Genomic DNA, 22,603 nt, shown 5'->3' on the forward strand with positions numbered 1-22,603 from the left:
TCAAAATAAAAATGGATATTTTAGATTAAAAATAATGCTTGGTTATGGTAAAGAAAAGAGAGAGCACATAAAAGGGATACAAATTGGAAAGGAAGAAATCAAGTTATCATTATTTGCAGATGACATGATTCTATACATAAAGGACCCTAAAGAGTCTACTAGCAAGCTGTTAGAGCTGATCAAAACCTACAGCAATGTAGCAGGATACAAAATAAATACACAGAAATCAGTAGCCTTCATATATGCTAACAACAAACACACAGAGGATGAAATCAGAGAATCACTCCCATTCACAATTGCATCAAAAAAAAATAAAATACCTTGGAATAAACCTAACCAAGGAAGTAAAGAATCTATACAATGAGAACTTTAAAACACTCAAGAAAGAAATTGCAGAAGACACTAGAAAGTGGAGAAACATCCCTTGTTCCTGGCTTGGAAGAATCAATATCATGAAAATGGCAATCTTACCTAAAGCAATCTACACATTTAATGCAATCCCTATCAAAATTCCAAAGGCTTTCTTCATGGAAATAGAAAAAACTATCCAAAAATTCATTTGGAATCACAAAAAACCTCGAGTATCTAAAATAATACTGAGCAACAAAAAAGAGGCTGGTGGTATCACCATACCTGATTTTAACCTATACTACAGAGCCATAGTAACAAAAACAGCATGGTACTGGCACAAAAACAGACATGTAGATCAGTGGAACAGAATAGAGAACCCAGATGTAAGCCCAAGTAGCTATAGCCACCTGATATTCGATAAAAATGCCAAAAATACTCATTGGAGAAGAGACAGCCTCTTCAGCAAATGGTGTTTTGAAAACTGGATAAATATCTGCACAAGGATGAAAATAGATTCTTCTCTCTCGCCATGCACAAGAATTAAGTCCAAATGGATTAAAGACCTTAACATCAGACCAGAAACTTTGAAACTGCTAGAGGAAAAAGTAGGGGAAACCCTTCAACATATTGGTCTTGGCAAAGACTTTCTGAATACAACCCCAATTGCTCAGGCAATAAAACCACAGATTAACCACTGGGACCTAATGAAATTACAAAGATTTTGCACCGCAAAGGACACAGTGAAAAAAGCAAAGAGGCAACCTACAGAATGGGAAAAAATCTTCGCCAGCTATATATCTGATAGAGGATTCATATCTAGGATATACAAAGAACTCAAAAAGTTAAATAATAAGGAATCAAACAAGCCAATCAAAAAATGGGCTATGGAGCTAAATAGAGAGTTCTCAAAGGAAGAAATACGAATGGCATATAAGCATCTTAAAAAATGTTCTACGTCACTAGTCATCAGGGAAATGCAGATTAAAACTACATTGAGATTCCATCTCACTCCTGTCAGATTGGCCACCATCATGAAAACAAATGATCATAAATGTTGGCGGGGATGTGGAAAAAAAGGAACCCTTCTGCACTGCTGGTGGGAATGCAATCTGGTCCAGCCATTGTTGAAAACAGTGTGGCGGTTCCTAAAGCAGCTAGAGATTGATCTACCATATGACCCAGCTATAGCACTCCTAGGCATATATCCAAAGGACTCATCTCATTTCCTTAGAAGTACATGCTCAACCATGTTTATTGCTGCTCAATTTATAATAGCTGGGAAATGGAACCAGCCTAGATGTCCCTCAACAGATGAGTGGATAATGAAGATGTGGTACATTTATACAATGGAGTTCTACTCAGCGGTAAAGAAAAATGAAGTTATGAAATTTGCAGAAAAATGGATGGACCTGGAAAGTATTATACTAAGTCAGGTAACCCAGGCCCAGAAAGCCAAGAGCCACATGTTCTCTCTCATATGTGGATCCTAGCTACAGATGACTGGGCTTCTGCGTGAGAATGAAAATACTTAGTAGCAGAGGCCAGTAAGTTGAAAAGGAGACATAAAGGATGGAGAAAGGAAGGGAGGAGGCTACTTAATAGGTTGATATTGTATATATGTAATTACAATGATTGTAATGGGGAGGTAATATGATGGAGAATGGAATTTCAAACGGGAAAGTGTGGGGGTGGAGAGGGAGGGAATTACCATGGGATATATTTTATAATCATGGAAAATGTTAATAAAAATTTAAAAAAAAAAAAAAGAAAAGAGAGAGGGCTGGCTGAAGAGATGGCTTAGGAGTTAGGGCACTTGCCTGCAAAGCCAATGGACTCAGGTTCAATTCCCCAGTGCTTACGTGAGCCAGATGCACAAAGTGGCACATGTGTCTGTAGTTCATTTGCAATGGCTGGAGGCCCTGGCATGCCCATTCTCATTCTCTCTCTCTCTCAAATAAATACATAAAATAGTAAATATTTTAAAAGTAGAAACGATTAAAATATAAAGTAATATATGGTATTATAATATTAAAATATAATAAATTATGCAATCCTATTTTCACCAAAAAAAAAAAACAAAAAACTACTACAGTCCTCTTGAGAGAAACACATTTCCACTCTAAGACTTCAAAGCCTGTGTTTTTCATTTGCTTATGACAACATTCCTTCAAGGAAGGCAGAATTTGGACTCCCCCAAAAGGAAACCTTCTGGCAGAGGGTTAAGGGCATGGAGCTTATATGAGAGTGGAGTGAATCTGAAAAACACTGGCAGGGTTGGGATGTGAGAGATGAGAAGAAGACCTCCCACCCTGGGGCATGAAATTACCCACTCATCCTGGAGAACCTGGGGCTCAATGTGGCCTGGAAGCTGAGCACTAAGACGTGCCACAGGCTAAAGAAGCTCTAGTTTTAAGCCCTCCTCCTTAGCTAAGAGTGGCCTTGGGGAAGCCATTTCCTCTCTGATACCTCAAATTTCCTCTGGTCTCAAGGCCAAAACTCTCCTCTGGCTAGTAAAAGAGCTCAGAGGTTCAGATATTTACAGCAGCCTAATTGGGGAGGTAAATACCTATAAAGGTGACCAGGATGCACAACAATGGTGTCTGCTAAGGCCCCTGATATAGCTTGGTTATTGACTGTCCCCAGGAGGACCATGTGCTGAAGACTTGGCCCTCAGGCTGGTGCTACTGGTTAGTGGTGGAATTTTAGGATGAAGGGCTCCTGAAGTCTTTATGTCACAGAAGTCCACCAGCGAAGGGGACTGTGGGACTCCAGTCCTTACTTTTGGGCTTTGCCTCCTGGGTCATGTGATATACCTAGAACAATTGCAATGCCCAGCACATAGTAGGGATGCAATATCTTCATGAAACTGGGAAAGAACATTGCATGGCCATGGGAAGGAATGTATAATTTATGGACTGGAAGTAAGTCAACATCACAGAAAGGTAAGGGACTTTTTCTTAAAGGGGAAAACTTAACTTTTTTTGTTGTTGTTTTTTTTTTGTTTTTCGAGGTAGGGTCTCACTGTAGCCCAGGCTGACCTGGAATTCACTATGGAGTCTCAGGGTGGCATTGAACTCACAGCAATCCTCCTACCTCTGCCTCCCGAGTGCTGGGATTAAAGGCGTGCACCACCACGCCTGGCCCGCAACCTTAAAACTTTTGTGAAACTTTTTATCGCTAGGTATTCAAACCTGGATTTATTTTTTCTAGATCCTACCATTTTCCTCCCTGGTGATTGGTGACATCCTTAAGATGGGAGGAGGAGGGTAAAGGGGAGGAAAGCAGAGAAAGAGGCTGTTTTGATCTTGCACTCTACAGCAGTGGTCTTTAGGATTAATATCTCCCGGGGTGAGCTCAAAACAACTGGTGTACAAGAAGAAAGCACTGGGGATGCCCCACTCACCTTTAGAGCTGAGCCTCCCTAAAATTAAACAGTAGATTGACCGTGGGGACAGCTTCAGAGGTCATGTGTCAGGTAAAATTGTGAGGTAGTCTGAGGGAGGAAGGGAGGTTGTTCTTTTTTTCTCATTTTCTCTTTTCCTAACATAGGACAGTTTATGTATGTCCAGGTAAAAGAATGCATGGATTCTGTTATATTACTTAAACTAACCTCACAACATGAACAAAAGGCTAAAAAAGACTCCCACAATGCAACCTCCTGATGAAGGCACAAATGTTTAAGACAGATCTCCCACTGCTACTCCAGGAAAAAATCTCTGTCAGCTACATTATAAGGCAAAAACAATTATGAGCTAATCAGGTCTGCCAATAGTGAGGGGAAGTCAGGTAAATAGTCAGGAGGGAGGGCCCCAAGAGTAACACCATGCCTGCGTGCTTCAGCAGAACTAAAGTTTAGCATCTCATCCAGCCATCCAATCAACTCTCTGGGCTCCTCCTCCGGAGCCAGCCTCTAGCCCAGGCCCATCAGCCAGCCCTCTCTGAGGCTCACCTGAGTCTGAAGGCAAAGTCCACCACCGCCTCTATATAAGACTATATACAGGCCCTGACCAGGTGGGCAAGCCCATTGTTGGCTTTTCATCTGTCATGAACTTCTAGGTTCCTACCCTGGTAAGCCCCCAACTCCTACTCCCACATGGGTTCTCCACCCCCTCCTGCCTCCCACATGGCAGGAGCTCTCTGTACCTTCTTCTCTTTCCTCTCTAAATCTCCTTTCATGTTTCTTTTAGGCCCATGCTTCCTTCTCACATGGTATCTCAGACCATGTAAGTATATTCATTTCCCTTCCCTCGGTCCATACTTCCCTGAATAAATGCAATGATTTAATAATTATCCTTCTTAGTCTTTCTGGTAGGTTGAATAAATGTCCCCCAATAAACTTAGGGGTTTTATTAAAGCTTTTTAGATCTCAAGCTACCTGATTGGAAGAGATGTTACTGGGTAGATCTTAGGGTTGAGTCCTAAGATCTGGTGGGGGATTTGGAATTCCAGTCTAAAGATATACAAAGTGCCTGAGTTCTGCCAGGAGTTCCAGAACTGTGCCTGCCTGTGCTGCTGGTATGGCTTTTTGGTGATGGCTTGTGGATTTTTCTCTCTGCTTGGACCTGTGAAAATAAACTAGCTTTCCTGTGCCATTCTAGAACCTCCTCTGGATCTTTAAGCTTCAATGAAACCCTTTCTCCATAATTGTGCCTGGTCTGGAAGTTTATCTCAATGACCTGAAGCTGTCTTTCATATATAAATTGGTACCAGGAGCAGGGTGAGATGAATCTGACCATGTAGATTTTGGTTGTTTGGAACTTTTGTTTTGAAGGAACCTACATGGACTTGGTACTTGCAGCTAAAGATGCCTTCTCAAACTGTAAGCCAAGTATTATGAACTATTCTGATGAGAGTTTGAAATTGCTAAGTGCAGGGAGAATTGAAGGTGGAGGCTTGACTTATGACCTTTCTCAGGGGAAGGAAAGACTATAGGAAGCCTTGTTGGAACTGGGCTACTGACAGGTTACAGTTCCGGAGGGTGGAGTTTATCATGGTGGAGAAATGTGGCAGGAGACCAGCATCTCATCAAAATACTAACACAGAGGAAGAAGAGAGGGAGAACAGCAAGCAGGGCTGGACTATAAAACCTCAAGGCCTGCCACAGTGACACACTTCCTCCATCAAGGCTCCACACCCTAAAGGTTCCACAACCTTTCCAAACAATGCCACTAGCTGAGGACTAAGTTTTCAAACATATGATGCTTTAAAATTTTGATATTATGCTCATTTGTAAAGTCAAGTTTGAGTTCTTAAAGTATTGCATTATTTGGTTGAGTTTTACACCTAAGGCTAGTACTTCCACTATGTTACCTACAAGTCTCAAACAGAAATAAGCATTTAAAATAAGCCAATTGCCTCTTTATCTTTTGAGTATCACATTCTTTCTTTTGTTGTTGTTGTTGTTGTTGTTTTGTTTTTCGAAGTAGGGTCTCACTCTAGCCCAGGCTGACCTGGAATTCACTATGGTGTCTCAGGGTGGCATCGAACTCACCATGATCCTCCTACCTCTACCTACCAAGTGCTGGGATTAAAGGCATGCACCACCATGCCCGGCTGAGTATCACATTCTTAAAATGTCTGATTCTACCTAAGATTTGAAGGAATAAGAAAACTAGTCAAGATAACTCTACACAAAGGGAAACTTTTGAAAAAATGATGGAAAAATAGCTCACTAGTATTTGGAGCAGAAAGTACCTCTGGTTCATGGGAACCTGGATATTGACATTTTTGCAGGGCATTCAATAAGGGGTACACTTCCCTGTGGTGCTGAAGGAGTTCATAAATTGAGCAAGGAAATGGCTGCTGAAGGCTTTAACCAACCCTTTATTACTGATAGGTATCATGCTGGAGGACATGGCTTTACACATATTGATTGAGCATTCTCAATAATTCTGATTTCATTTTTCTGTCTTTCAGAGATTTCTCAATATTTCTCCTGTGCTGATGACTCTCTTCATATTTTGCTGGGATGAATGGAATTCATCTTAAAATTCATACTTGCACAAATCTTGAGTTCTACTTTTGTAATGAGGGCCTGAGGGAGGAAGCCACATGTACTTGGTCTGCCATCTCAATTCCACATGTGGCTTCATTTCTTCATGATTTGACAATAGTTAAGTGTGTTGATATAACAAAATTAATGTAACCAGGGCTGGAGACATGACTTAGCACTTAAGGTGCTTGCCTACAAAGCCCAAGGACTCAGGTTCAATTACATGGTACCCATCTAAGCCAGCTACACAAGGTGGCACATGCATCTGGAGTTCATTTGCAGTGGCTAAAGGCCCTGACATGCCCATTCTTTCTCTATCTGCTGCTATCTCTCATAAATAATTAATTAACAAGTAAATAATATATATTTTTTAATTAATGTAATCAATTTATATTTTTCATAATAAAACATGCAAATAATATCTCAATACTAAAATCTTGGCATATGATTCTGTTCTGAATAAATCCTCTTAATGTCTATGTATGAAATAGTAAAATGAGTTAGTGGTCTCTTTGTTTTCATAAAAATTTCAAATATGTCACTGCATCAATATGCTTAATAGAAGAAAACCAGATTGTGGGGAGACAGACAACACAAGATTCACTTAGACAGAAAGAATATATTAAGATACTTTTTGTATATCATATCAACAGTTAAAAATGATATATGCCAAAAGACATGATAAATCTAAATGGTCTCACTATACAAAAGGTTAAGTATGTGAGTTAACACATATATTGAGAAGCTTGATTTAGCCATTCTACAAGTATATACATCATGTTATATGTCATAAGTATATGTAATTTCTATTTATCAATTAAAAATGGGACTGGAGAAATTGCTTAGTGGTTAAGGTGCTTGCCTGCAACAGCTAACAACCAGAGTTCAATTCCCCAGTACCCACATAAAGCCAGATGCACAAAGTGGTACATACATCTGAAATTCATTTTCAGCAGCTGAAGCCTCTGCTTTCTCTCTCCTTGCAAACAAATAGTTACAATTAAAAAGAGAAAATGAAGACTGGATCAATCTTTGGGGGGATTAACCCCATGAGGATTTTCTGTTTTCAACTCTTTATAGTTCCTAATAGTCTACTTTATTTCCCTTTCTTTATTCTCATACCAAAGGTCTTGTACAGAATCAACAGAAAAACAACATGAAAAGGGACCTAAGCTATTGAACAGGCTCAGTCCTGGAGAGCAGATGTATGTTTGGCCAGTACCACTCAAAGACTGACAAGATTTTCACCTATGAGCCATTAAACTTTTAACTTGCAGGTTTATTTTTTAACTTAAGAAATGATTTGTGAGCATTGTAAACTTCCTGTGTGCTCTGTCTGGGCTGTACAACCTAATGAACACTAATGAGGAGCAAGAGTTTTTAAAACTCTGTTAATTCAGCACTGGAGAAACAAGTGATGCTACATTACATCTCTGGAGGCCCCAAGTGAAATAAGGAAGGTTAGGAGTGTAAACATGGCCTTTAGCAGAGATCTCAGTCACTTCCCAAAAGTAGGTAAGATGGGAGGAGGTGTGAACCAAACCAAGTACATAGGAGGCTCTTAGTAAACATTTGTTAACTACAATAATCAAAACTATAGCCTGTGTGATAATTGCTTTTCTTGTTGCTTTGAAAAAATACCTGTCAAAAAAAAAAAAAACCCTACAGAATAATGGGTTTATTTTGGCTTACAATTTGAGGGTGCATTCCATCATTGTGGAGAAGACATTGTAGCAGAAGCTTGAAGCAGCTGGGCACATTGCATCCATAGTCAGGAAGCAGAGTGATGCATGCTGGGGCTCAGCTCACATTCTCCTTTTTAGTTGAGGCCCCAGCCCATAGCATGGTGCCTCTCAGATTTATATGAGTCTTCCCACCTCAATTAACACAATGTAGAAATGCCCAAAAGTTTGTCTCCTAAGTCACTGTAGATCCTGACAAGCTTACAATATAAACCATCACATTCAAGAAGAGAAAAAATAGACTATGGGTGCATTACAACAAGCATGTTTAAATAACAAAAGAAGTTTAGTATACTAGATTAGAAGAATCTCAGAAGTGATTAGTACAATTGGGAGTAAACTCTGGTTCAACCCCAGCTCAACATAAAGCAACTTCCATCTGTTCACAATTCACTCAACATACATTGCCCTGCTGTGAATAAATGTTGGAAGGATGAAAGGAACAGAATGAACCTAAGGAAGATGCAAAATTGGGAAAATATGAATTAATTAACTCAATGCATCATTCATTTATTCAACTACTGCTAATTGAAAAGTGTTGCAAGAGATCAACCTTTATAAAATCAGTGTAGAAATTTTGAAAAATTGATACATAATGGAAATGATTACAATGAAATAATGTTCCACTGTCTAGAAATAACTACTGATAATATTTTGAGAGTATTTCCTTTCAGTTTTTTTTCCTATTATGGGTTCCTTTGAAATATATTACATTTCAATGATTTTAATTCTTCCAAACACAAATGAGATGGGTTTCTATTTATATTTGTACATCCTCAAGTTTTCATAATTTTAAGTATACAGATATTTTACCTCTTTTGTCAAACTTATCCTTAAGTATTTAATTCATTTTGATGCTATGAAAATGGAATTATTGTATTAATTTATAACATTCTTCATTGTTAGTATATAGAAATGTAACTAGTTTTTAGATTGATTTTGTATACTGAAACTGTACTGAATTTGGTTATTAGTTCTAATATTTGATGGCATCTTCAGTGGGGAACATATATTAAATATTATATCATCAGTAAATAATGTTTCCTTCTTTCTTTGTGGTTTGGGTACTTTTCATTTCTCTCTCTTGCCTAATAGCCTAATGTCAGGCAAGGACCCCACTAGTTGTCATCTTTATCCTATTTGTTATCATAAAAGAAAACCTTCCAGCTTCTTATAAGTGAATATGGAGTTAAGTATGGGCTTGTCCTATCTGGCCTTTAGTCCATTAAGACTGTTCCTTCTATACTCAATTCCTTGTATGCCCAATTTCTAGAGAATTTTTCTTTCATGGAAGGATGTCCAATATACTTTTTCTGTACATATTGATCACAAAAGTTTTACCATTCATTGTTCATATACTTCATCACATTTATTTATGTCTATATGGCTGCCATCCTTGAATTCCAGTGATAATCTCATTTGATCATGATGCGCATGACACATGACCCTTTTAATGTACTACTAAATTCACTTGGGAATTTCTCTATTTATGTTTATCAAAAAAATATTGACATGGAACTCTTTTTCTTGTAGAGTCCTAGTATATTTTAAGATAATGCTGGACTCATAAAATGAACTTACAAATGTTCCTTCAATTTTTGGAAACAGCATAAGGATTAGAATTATCTTTTCTTAATGTATTTGATAGAATTCGCCCAAGAAACCATCAGATGATAGTCTTTTCTGTATTGGGAGGTTTTGATTAGAGATTCAATATCCTTACTTGTTGTTATTGGTCTGTTCAGATTTTTTTATTTCTTTATAATTCAGTCCTGGTAAGTTATATGATCTAGGAATTTATCCATTTCTGTTTTGTCATCTAATTTGTTGGTGCAACATTGTTCACTCTGGTATTCATAGTAACCCATGGTCCTTTGTGCTTCTGTGGTATCAGTTTTAATGTTTTCTTTTTCATTGAAAATTGGGTGGTGGGGTTCCAAGGTAAGGTCTCATTCTAATACAGGCTGACATGGAACTCACTCCATAGTCCCAGGCTGGTCAGAAACTCACAGTGATCTTCCTACCTCTGCGTCTCAAATGTTGGAATTAAAGACATATGTTACACACATGCAGTTTCTCATTCATATATATTTTTATTTATTTATTTATTTGCAAACACAGAGGGAAAGACAGAGAGGGAGAGAGACAGTAAGAAAGAATAGGCATGCCAGGGCTTCTTGCTGCTGCAAACAAACTACAGATACATGCACCACCTTGTGCATCTGGCTTTACCTGGGCACTGGAAAATCAAACCTGGGTGATCAGGCATAGTAAGCAAGTGCCTTATCTCTCCAGTACATCATTAATACATACATACCTACATACCTACCTACCTACATACATATATACACACATGTATATATATATTTAGTTTTTCAAGGCAGGGTCTCACTCTAGTTCAGGCTGACTAGAATTCACTATGTTCCCTCAGGGTAGCCTTGAATTCACAACGATCCACCTACCTCTGCCTCCTAAGTGCTGGGATTAAAGTTGTGGACCACCCACACCTGGCACATTATTAATATTTTTATTTAAGCCTTTTCTCTTTATTTATATGAGTTCACCAATTTTGCTTATCTTATAAAAACAAACGATTAGTTTTGTTAAATTTTTCTGAGTTTTTAGTCTGTATTTCGTTTTATTTCAAGTCTTTATTATTATTTTTCCTTCTGCTACATTTGGGCTCAGTTCTTTTTCTAGTTTATAGATGTGCTTAGATGTGTAAAGTTAAGATCTTTCATTTTCCTCAATGTAGACACGTGGCACTTTGAGCTTTCCTCTTAGAACTTCTTTTACTCTCTGTGTGCTATCAGTTTTGGTATGCTTTGTTTCAAATTTGCTTTGTCTCAAGATACTTATTTCCTCTTTGGCACACTTATTCAGGAGCCTGGTGTTTAATTTCCATGTAATTTTGGACTTTTCCAGTTTTCCTTCTTTAATGATTTTTTATTTCATACTACTGTAAAAAAAAATACTTGGTATGATTTCAGTCTTCTTTGGTTTGTAAAAATGGGGTATAACACATACCCTACCCTGGAGACTATTCCATGCTCACTTGAGAAGAGTATGTTATCTGCTGTTGTTGATATCATAGTCTATATATGTGTTTTGTCCACCAAGTCTGTAACATTGTTTAAATCTGTTATGTCTTTATTGTTTTCTCTGATAGTGATATTTCCATTGTTAAAATTGGGGTATTAATGATCCTACTAGTATAATGTTGTTGTCATCTATTTTTCTTTTCACTTCTATTATATTTGCTTTACATATTTATATAGTTTGCCATGTGTGCAAATATTTATAATGGTGATACTCTGTTGGTTATTGGCCCCTTTATCATTATGTGACTCATTATATAATGATTCTTTCTCTCTTGTGATAATTTTTACATTAAATTTGTCATGTAGTCATATATATATTCTTACTCTTTTTAAAATATTTATACTTTTTTTGACAAATTCTATACTGACAGACAACAAACCATGGTATTTCTCTCCCCTCCCCCACACTCTCCTTCAAAACTCTGTTCTCCATCGTAGTCCCGACTCTCTCCATTAGTCTCTCTTTTAATTTGATGTCAGCATATCTTTCTCCTATTATGAGGGTCTTGTGTAGGTATTGTCAGGCCCTGCAAGGTCTTGGATATCGAAACCAAGTTCTGTCCAGACAATTGTATGTAAGGAGTGGTACTCTTCCTTTGGCTCTTAAATTCTTTCTGCCACCTCTTCTGCAATGGGCCATGAGCCTTGGAGGGTGTGATAGAGATGTTTCAGTGCTAGACACTCCTCCATCCCTTCTTCTCAGCATTATGTTGCCTTTTGGCTCATCCCAGTGGTCATCACCATAAGAAAAGAGAAGCTTCTCTAACCAGAACTGAGATTTGCAATAATATATGAATATAAACATTAAGTGTAGTGCTTTCAGGGAAATTTGGTGAGAGTAATGTATGCATTTATCCAGACAAGAGCAGGCTTTCTACTCCTAAGGCTCATGACCTCCACTGCTATAGGCTTTTGATTAAGTATTTAGTACCAGGCATGTATTCCCTCCCATAGAGTGGGCCTTCAGTCCAATTAGAGAGTAGTTGGTTTCCCCCAGAGCAGACATGCCATTATTGCACTTGTTCGTCATTTGGCCTGTCTGACCAAACTTGAGACTTCCAGTGTCTACTGTTTTCACTGCTGATGACTTCTGTCTTCCATAAGGCTGCATACAGTGCAGCTTTTTCCAGCTTTCAGTTGGCTGGTCTACAGAGAAATTTTCTGCTCAGCACCAGCTTGATTTCTCAGTAACTTTGCCACTCAGGGATGTGAAGTCTTTAGCAATAGGGTCTTACTATCTCTTTCTCATGGGAAATCAAGGGCCTTGGCAATAGCCTATAATGTTTTGGAGGCAACAGGGACCTCCCTGGCTAAAAACTCACTGGAAGGTATCCCATCCCTGGCACTGAAAGTTTTCTAGTAACAATCTATGGCTTCTGGATGTTCCATTATTCAAGAAAGTAGATTTGCCAGGCATGGTGGCACATGCCTTTAATCCCAGCACTTGGGAGGCAGAGGTAGGAGGATCACCGTGAGTTCGAGGCCACCCTGAGACTACATAGCTAATTCCAGGTCAGCCTGGGCCAGAGTGAGACCCTATCTTGGAGAAAAAAAAAAAAAAAAGAAAGAAAGTAGATTTTCATATGTCTTATTCAGAATATCTTGAATTTTGATTGACCCTCCCCCCACCCTTCTTTTATACAATCTCTTCCCCTGACCTCGCTTAGGTGTTTCCCTTCCCTGTAATCTGTTTTTCTACTTACATATATATAATACCATCCCCTAAATTCCTTCCCTCTACTCCTTCCCTTATAGCCTTTTTTCTAGCTTATGAGCCTCTGCTACTGACTTTTGGTTCCAGCTCACACACAAATCTATACATTTGTAGCTAGTATCCACATATGATAGAGAACATGCGACATTTGGCTTTCTGGGACTGGGTTACCTCACTTAGTATAACCCTTTTTAGATCCATCCATTTCCTTGTGAATTTCATAATTTTATTTTCCTTACTGCTGAATAGAACTCCACTGTGTAATTGTACCATATCTTCATTATCCATTCATCTGTGGGTAGAAATCTAGGCTGGTTCTAGTTCCAAGATATTGAGAATAGAGCAGCAATAAACATGGTTGTGCAAGTATCTCTAACTTTTCCATAAAACAGAAAAGGAAGTAATTCTATGAAACTTCTTCTATGAAACCAGCATCACTCTCATACTAAAACCGGACAAATACAGAACAGAAAAAGAAAATTACAGACCAACCTCCCTCATGAACATAGATGTAAAAATTGTGAACAAAATATTGACAAACAGAACACAAGAATAAATAGTGAAAATGTCATCCCAACCAAGTTGGCTTTATCCCAGGGATGCAGGGATGGTTCAACATATGCAAATTGATAAATGTAATACATCATATAAATGGTCTGGAGGACAAAAATCACACGATCATCTCAATAAATACAGAAAAGGCATTCAACAGAATCCAACATCCTTTCATGATAAAAGTATTACAGAAACTGGGAACAGAATGAACATATCTCAACATAATAAAAGCTATTTATGACAAACCTACAGCCAGCATAGTACTAAATGAAGAAAAACTTGAAGCTTTTCCACTAAATTCAGTAACAAAACAAGGGGTGTACACTGTCCCCACTTTTATTTAATATAGTACTGGAAGTCTTAGCTATAGCAATAAGGCAAGATACACTCATAAAAGGTATACAAATTGGAAAGGAAGAGATCAAATTATCACTATTTGCAGATGAAATGATTCTGTATATAAAAGACCCTAAAAACTCTACCAGCAGACTGTTAGAGCTGGTAAACACTTTTAGCAATGTAGCAGGATGCAAAATAAATACACAGACATCAGTAGCTTTCCTATATACTAACAACAAACACGCAGAGAATGAAATCAGGGAATCTCTCCCATTCATAATTGCCTCAAAAATAAATAAATAAATAAAGTACCTTGTAATAAACTTAACCAAGGAAGTAAAGGACCTCTACAATGAGAACTTTAAAAGTGAGAACTTGCAGAAGACACAAGGAAACAGAAAGACATGCCATGTTCTTGGATTTGAAGAATCAATATTGTGAAAATGTCAATCTTACCAAAAGCAATCTACACATTTAATGCAATCCCCATTAAAATTCCAATGACACTCTTCACAGAAATAGAAAAAAAAAATCCTAAAATCCATTTGGAAGTACAAAAAACTCGAATAGCCAAAACAATCTTGAGCAACAAAAATAAAGCTGGTGGTATCACCATACCCAATTTTAAACTACATGACAGAGCATAGCAACAAAGACAGCATGGTATTGGCACAAAGACAGACATGTAGATCAATGAAACAGAATAGAAGACCCAGATGTTAGTTCAGGCAGCTACAGCCATCTGATTTTTGACAAAAATGCCAAAAAATATTCATTGGAGGAAAGACAGCCTCTTGAACAAGTGGTGCTGAGAAACTGGATATCTATATGTAGAAAGATGAAAATAGATCCTTGTCTTTCTCCATGCACAAGAATCAAATTCAAGTGGATCAGGGGCCTTAATATCAGACCTGAAACTCTGAAATTGCTAGAGGAAAAGGTAGGGGAAACCCTTCAACATATTGGCGTAGGTAATGACTTTCTGAATATAACCCCAATTGCTCAGAAAATAAAGCCACTAATCAACCACTGGGATCTCATAAAATAACAAAGCTTTTGTACAGCAAAGGACACTGTGAATAGAGCAAAGAGACAACCTACAGAATGGGAGAAAATCTTTGCCAGCTACACATCTGACAGGGGATTAATATCCAGAATATACAAAGAACTCAAAAAACAGAACAATAAGAATCAAACAACCCGGGCTGGAGAGATGGCGTAACGGTTAAGAATCAAACAACCCAATTAAAAAATGGGCTATGGCACTAAATAGAGAGTTCTCATCAGAAGAAATACAGAGGGCATATAACATCTAAAAATGTTTTCTACATCCTTAGCCATCAGGGAAATGCAAATTAAAACTACCTTGAGATTCCATCTCTCTTTTGAGGAATACCTTTATATTCTTTCACTTGTAACCTAAGCATATTATTAAAGCTAAATTGAGTCCATTGTAGACATTATATTGTAGGGTTCTCCACTTATCCATCCTATTCTGCCTTTTGACTAGATAATTTAATTCACTTATATTTAAGTAATGGGACTAAATTTAAATAAAAGGCAAAGAAACTATCAGCTGAATGAACAGGAAGCCAATAGAACAGGAAATCTTTGCCACCTAGTCCTCTGAGAAGGGGTTGATATCTAGAATATATAACTGCAAAAATTAAGCACAATAAAACCCAAACTTCCAATCAATAAATGTGCTAATGAAATAGACAGACATTTCTCAAAAGAAGAAACACAAGTGGCCTACAGATATTTTTTAAAATGTTCAATATCCTTAGCCATCAGGGAAATGCAAATTAAAATCACTTTCAGATTTTATCTCACCCCAGTCAGAATGGCTGTCATCAAGAAAAATAATGACAATAAATGCTGGTGACATTGAAGAGGAAAGGGAGCTTTTTGGGGGGAAGGGGTAATTTTTTTTTTGAGGCAGAGTCACTCTAGCTCAGACTGACTTGAAACTCACTCTGAAACCCATGCTGGCCTTGAACCCACAGCAGTTCTCCTCCCTTAGCCTTCCAAGTTCAGGGTTTATAGGCATGAGCCACCACACCTGGCTTGGGAACTCTTATTCACTGCTGGTGGAAATGGAAACTGGTACAGCCACTATGGAAATCAGTATGGAGGTTGTTCAAAAATCTAAAAATTGAACTGCCATCTGATCCAGATATACCACTCCTGAGTATATGCCCAGAAGATTCTATATCCCACCAGAGATACAGATACATGCAAATCCATGTTCACTGCTGCCTTATACACAATAGCTAGGAAATGGGATCAACCTCAGGGTCCATCAACTGATGTCTAGATAACGAAAATGTGGGACATATGTACAACAAAGTGCTACTAAGTTATAAAAAAAATTAAGTCATGAAATTTGCAGGAAAATGGATGGAATTTGAAAAAATATACTAAGTGAAGTAATCAAAGCCCAGAAGGACAGTCACATGTTCTCTCTCCCATGTGGATCATACCTATTAATATTTGAAAATGTGCAAATATGGGTGTGTGAGACTGAGTGTTGGGCTATGAATCAAGATAGGAAGCCACAAGAAGGGAATAAGGCAATGAGAAAGGGAAAGGGGCACAAGGAAACATGTAGTGTAAAAGCAAAACTGAGGTTAACTTGGTGGGAGGGGGCACAGGGACAAAGGAAGGAGGAAAGAATGCAAAAGTAAATGTTTCAAGGGGCTGGAGAGATGGCTTAGTGGTTAATGCACTTGCCTGAGAAGGCTAAGACCCAGGTTCAATTCTCCAGCAGTCATGTAAGACAGATGCACAAGGTGGCACATGTATCTGGCACTCATTTGCAGTGGCTAGAGGCCCTGGAACACCCATTCTCTCTCTCTCTCTCCTACTCTTTCTCTTTCTCTCCAGTAAATAAATAAAATAAAAATATCCTTAAAAGAAAAATTGTTTCAAACCAGGCGTGATGGTACATGTGGTCAGGGAAAGAGACTGAGTAAAGGGAAGGTGGAGGGAGGACTTATCAAAATATAAGAAGATCTGGCTAACCCCACAATGCATGGCTCATATTCCACAACAAGGAGGGTCCCTGCAAAGGGGGGCAGTCAGGGAGGAGGCTAACAATGGTACCAACTTGACTGTATTCACTGAGTAAAAAACTAATAAAAAATTTAAAAATATGTAAGAGGATATAAATAATACAGAAACCTATGTTTTTGGACAATGGAACACTCAGAAGCCATAGATTGTTACTAGAAAATTTTCAGTACCAAATGAGTGCCAGATTATAACTTTTATGACTACTATGAATCTTATATAAAACATGATCCAATTACAATAGTTTATTTGTAGCCACTAACAATCTTTCACATACAAAAATTATACTTTTACTACTCCCCTCACCAACATTTGGTTTGAGATGTCACAAGTTGTGTCTTTTTATGTTGTGCATCCACTAATGAATTATTGTAGCTATTTTATTTGAGAGACAGAGGAGGAGGAGAGAAAAAGAGGCAGATAAAGAATGGCACTCAGGACCTCCAGCCACTACAAACAAACTTCAGATGCATGTGCCCCTTGTGCATCTGGCTTATGTAGGTCCTGGGGAGTTGAACATGGGTCCTTTGGCTTTGCAGGCAAGTGCTTTAACTGCTTAACCATCTCTCCGGCCCTATAATTACTTTTAATACATTTGTATTTTCACTTTTATATTAGCTAAGTGATTTATATACTATCAATATATTGCAATAGTGTAGTATGGCTATTCTTGTTTATTTTCTTTTGTGGTTAGTGAACCCCTTGGTTTACTACTTTTCTCTTTCAAATCACTCCTGCTGTTCATATGTATGATTTCACAAATGTACTTTAAAGTCCATTTTTTCAAAGTTCTAAAAAGTTTCCATTAGAATTTTAACTAACATTATGTTGAGCCATAATCCTTAACTTTGGCAAGTTGGTCTTTCCATTAATAAACACGCTACCTACTTTTTCTTACAGTATCTCATAGAACTTTCTATGTGCATCTCCTGTTCAGTATCTCATAGAACTTTCTATGTGCATCTCCTGTTCAGTATCTCATAGAACTTTCTATGTGCATTTCCTGTTAACACTATCTTTTAACACAGCACATTATGTTTATAATTGGCCTTGCTACGCTGAATATCCACCCAACTCTATTTGAAATGAAAGCTATAGACTCACTCGACTCTCAAGCAATTTAGACTCTCTAAAGATAGGTGGGCCAGGTGTGATGGTGCATACATTTAATCTTAGCACTGAGGCGGCTGATGTAGGAGGATCACCATATGTTCAAGACCAGCCTGAGCTACAGGGTGAGTTTCAGGCCAGCCTGGGCTAAAGTGAGGCATCCTGCCTTTAAAAAAAGGTGAAAAAGATATCAAGTGAGAGAAAATATACAAGGTAATTCATGAGTTGACAGCTTGGGCACCAGCAAATTACCCCACTCTTTTTCTCTGGGCTGTATTCCTCTACCATCTTCATGTCTATAAGAAAAGAGTTCTTAGCAATCACATCATGTAACAACTATCATAACTGGGCACCTGTCCCAAAATCACCCACTGAAGTGTTTCCCTGGGACTTACTACGATGAAGAGATGACCTTGTCTGCCTCTAGGTAACTCACTTGCTAACATTTCGCACCAGGTCTACTGGGGCCATGTTTCCACCTGGATGTCAGTTACAAAGAAGAGACTCATCTAAAGAAAGAAAAGGAAGAACAAAACAGACGCACAGAGAAGGACTGAAGAGGACTGAAGAGAAAGGCTACGCAATTTTTTAAATCTGATTTTAGTTCTTCCCAGAGGCTCAGTCGCATCTCTGCCCTAGGGCTCTCTGAAAACTCCTGGGAAAGGCTTCTTTGTTCTGACTTAGGCCAATTCCAAGGAGTTTCTGTTCCTTTAACCAAGAGAAAAGCATCCCTAATACAAACAGAAGGTCCATAGGATTCATGTCCCATGGGTTTTCAGAGCCTGGAACTAAAAACCCAAACCCAGAAGACACTGAATGCCTGAAGGACAGCGAACACGAAGCCAGTCCAAAGAAGGAACAGACTAAGGTGGGCCTCCCTGCATGTGGCCCTCGTGCCACTGCGCTTCCAAACATGGAAGCTTCTGCTGCCACACCAGGGAGAGGCACATGATCATATTAGGGAACATGATCTTTGATTCTGGGTGACCTCTCTTGAAGAATGTAAAATGCCTATTTCAGTAGCAACAATTACAATATTGCCATGACAACAAAATTTAAATTCCTTTCTATTTTTGTCCTTTGATTTTGCAGGAGTTCCCAAGATTCTAGCATCCTGTAATGACAGGACAGCTGAGATGGATTAAGAAGTGACATGAGAGCCTGGTAGGGTGGTGCACTCCTTTAATCCTAGAACTTAAGAGGCAGAGGAAGGAGGATTGCCGTGAATTCGAGGCCACCCTGAGACTGCATCATGAATTCCAGATCAGCCTGGGCTAGAGCAAGACCCTACCTCGAAAAACCAAAACATAAAACATAAAAATAAAATAAGAAGAAGAAGAGGAGGAAGACAAGGAGGAGGACGATGATGACAACAAAGGAGAAGCAGAAGTAGTGGTGACGTTAAGAGACACCTGAGAGATGAGAAGCTGACACGGTCTGGGGTATGAACTTCACTAGCCAGCATGTGCTGGGCCCTGCTCCTTTATCCCTATTCTGCGATACTGGAAACACCCTTAAAATGGTGGCTGTTTTGTCATTCTAAAGCTGGACCATTGTACACCTGCAGTTACGTAGGGTGAGTATATAACCTTCAAGATCTACAGGGACTTTTCTGACATTGTGTAACTAATCTATGCTATTATAACCAGTATGCATATCTTGCTCTGTAGAGAAAGCTGTCGCACTGACCTGTACTCCCAGTCCCAAGCACAATGCCAAGCACATATAAACACTCAAACAATAATAAATGAATGAGACCATCCTGGATTTCATCTATGCAATAGGGAGTTAGAATGTGTTCTACGAGGTACTTTCAAATGCTACTATGCTCTGATAGCTGTAATTTTAGAAATAAAGAGGTCTGTACTTTCTTCTGACCACTTACCAAAGCCTTGTTGCAATGAAAAGCTTTTGTACATGACTATATGCTTGCCGCAGTGCAAGAACTCCTTAAGGTTTTAAAATCCTAATGTAACTAGCTCATATGGGCAAGAAATTACATGCTGGGTGCTTTATTTATCTGAGTGATGTCTTCCACCTCCACCCACTGTTGTTTGCTGAATCAGGCAAGTATACCTGCTGTTGAAAGACCATCTGAAGTTACCTCCAAGAAGAAATTGCTTTGAGAATGAAGCTCATAATTAAACAGTAATTGAGGTTTCCTGTGGTGTGGGTCTTATCTTATGCCCAGGTAGGTGAACTGCAAGGCTTAAATGGGCAGAATGGAATTAAATGTTTGCATGAGTGAGAGGTCTCTGCCCAGAAACCTGGCTTTCTGTGGGACACAACTGTATTTCTGTCACCACGGTAAGCAACACTGTCATCAGCTGAGCCCTGCAGAAGTGTCTGCCAGAGAACCTGGGAAGACTGGAGCTCAGCTAGTTCTCACCCAAGGTCTTTGACCCATATGAAGTGTAAACATAACAAGGTAACGTGACTTTGCTAGGGTAACAGGTAGACGAGGAGCTAATCAAGGGGCTTGGGAAGTCAAACTATGCTGACTTGGTGAGTTACTGGATCTAAGTTGTCATAGAAAAGAGAAGAGTCAGCAAGCGGCATGATGGAGTCCCATGAGAAAGAGCGAGTTGAAAGGAAATAAGAAGAGTTTCTTGTGTGGAGTACAAGGCATGCAATCCAGACGGTACCGTCAGACAATGGATATTACAGGCCTGACACTGAAGGATCAGAACAAGCTGAGGAGATTTGGGAGCCATCAACCCAACCAGTCTGTTAGAAACTGTTACAGAAGGAGGAAGAAAAAAGAAATCAGGGAGGGGAAGTAACAGGGGTATAACTGGCTGAAAGTCATTATCTAAGGTGTCTGTGAAAATGCAAATAAGTAAATCAAAGAGGAGTCTAGGAAGTAGCCTTCAGGAGTGAGTAAGGAGACAGGAGTAGATGTCAGCAAGTGACAGGGTTTCAGGAAGAGGGCTCAGGAGCTGGACTGCAGGTTGTAAGCCTAATATTTATTCTCCCCCTTTTCCTTAACAAAACCCTAACTTTCAGAGCAGCACTGGAGTCTGGACAACAAACCTCCTGGACAACATGAGCAGATGCCTGCCAACTTGGTAGGGTTACTAGCAAAACTATTACTTTCCTGATTCAAGGGGACAAACACGTGCCACCTGCCCTTTGCTCCTTTCTCACTTCCTGAGTGACTCTGTGCCGGAGTTGCAGCAGCGGTCTAACAAGCCTCAGTACAAAAGACACGCGAGACAGCCAGGGTGAAAATGGAAAGGACTCCTCACCCACCTAGCTGAAGGTTTGGGCCTCCCTGAGTCGTCCATCCCCTTCCTCTGAACCCGCTCTCCTAGTGGGACGTTCTTCACACCACATCCTGTGACTGGCTGACTGAACAGCCTCCAGACCTATACCCTTTCATCCGCTGTTATCATCTGTTTAACAACTTTAAAATATATACTTTTGTATGGTCAGGCTTAAAATACTTGCACTGCTCTTCACTACTTTCGGGGTTAGGTCAAAAGTGCTGGGTTGCGCCGGGTGTGGTGGCGCACGCCTTTAATCCCAGCACTCGGGAGGCAGAGGTAGGAGGATTGCCATGAGTTCAAGGCCACCCTGAGATGACAGAGTGAATTCCAGGTCAGCCTGGACCAGAGTGAGACCCTACCTCAAAAAACCAAAAAAAAAAAAAAAAAAAAGTGCTGGGTTGCGTACACAGGTCTCCTGTGATTTGGCTCCTGCCTCACACGATGAAGAGGACCCTGATTAGAACCACACTATGAAAAGAAAAGAATATATATTTCCACCTGTTCTTAACTCATCCACCAGGGCCTCAGGCTAGGAACTCCACATTCATTTAGTCTTCACGACACTCCCTCAGATGTTTGGTGTTCATCAGTTTAATTTTACAGATAGGACGATTGAGTACCAAAAATAAATAAATAAATAAACACGCAAAGATGAGACAGAGTAGAAAACGTCACATGCGTTGGACACACAGCTACTTTGCATGGAGCAGGCTTTGAATGTCGAAATTCTTTCCAAGGCAATGCCTGAAAGAATGTGCCTATCTATGGACCCCGTTCCCACCAGCCTCCTGTAGCCTAAATGCGCAGCCGGGTAGATGAGTCCCAGTCATACCCAGCCTTGCGGTGGGGACAGAGGAAGCCTTGTACCTCTGAACCACCCAGTGGGAAGAGCCCTGGGTTCTTTGCACCAGCGCCAGCAAGGGAGGAGAGAGTCGCCCAGCGCTGAGCAGCATTGCAGACTGGCTCCTTCGGCGGGCTAGCTGGGGGCCCCAACAAGTGGTTGGGGCTGGAGCCCTTTTGCCTTGACCGGCCGGCACAGCTGGAACCTGAGGGTGTGCGTGAGTGGGACTGGGCTCCCAAGGCCACCCTCTGCCGGGTGCAGAGCTGGAAGACCAGAGGAAAGCAGTCGGGCTGCCCCCCCGCCCCCGCCGCCCCACGCAAGGCGCAGGCCAGACCCGGAGCTCGGCCCTGGGGCGCTGGGGCAGCGGAGCCCGAGGTCCGATCCACTGCGCCCTCGATCCGCGCGCCGCCGCCCGCTCCGGGGAGGGCGCGAAGGCCCGGCGACGGGGTCCCGGGATTCTCACTACTCAGACTGGTAACCGGACACGGGCGCGGCACCTCTCCCGCTGACCTCGAAC

The sequence above is a fragment of the Jaculus jaculus genome, chromosome 1 (assembly GCF_020740685.1).
Source record: "Jaculus jaculus isolate mJacJac1 chromosome 1, mJacJac1.mat.Y.cur, whole genome shotgun sequence".
Classification (NCBI taxonomy): domain Eukaryota; kingdom Metazoa; phylum Chordata; class Mammalia; order Rodentia; family Dipodidae; genus Jaculus; species Jaculus jaculus.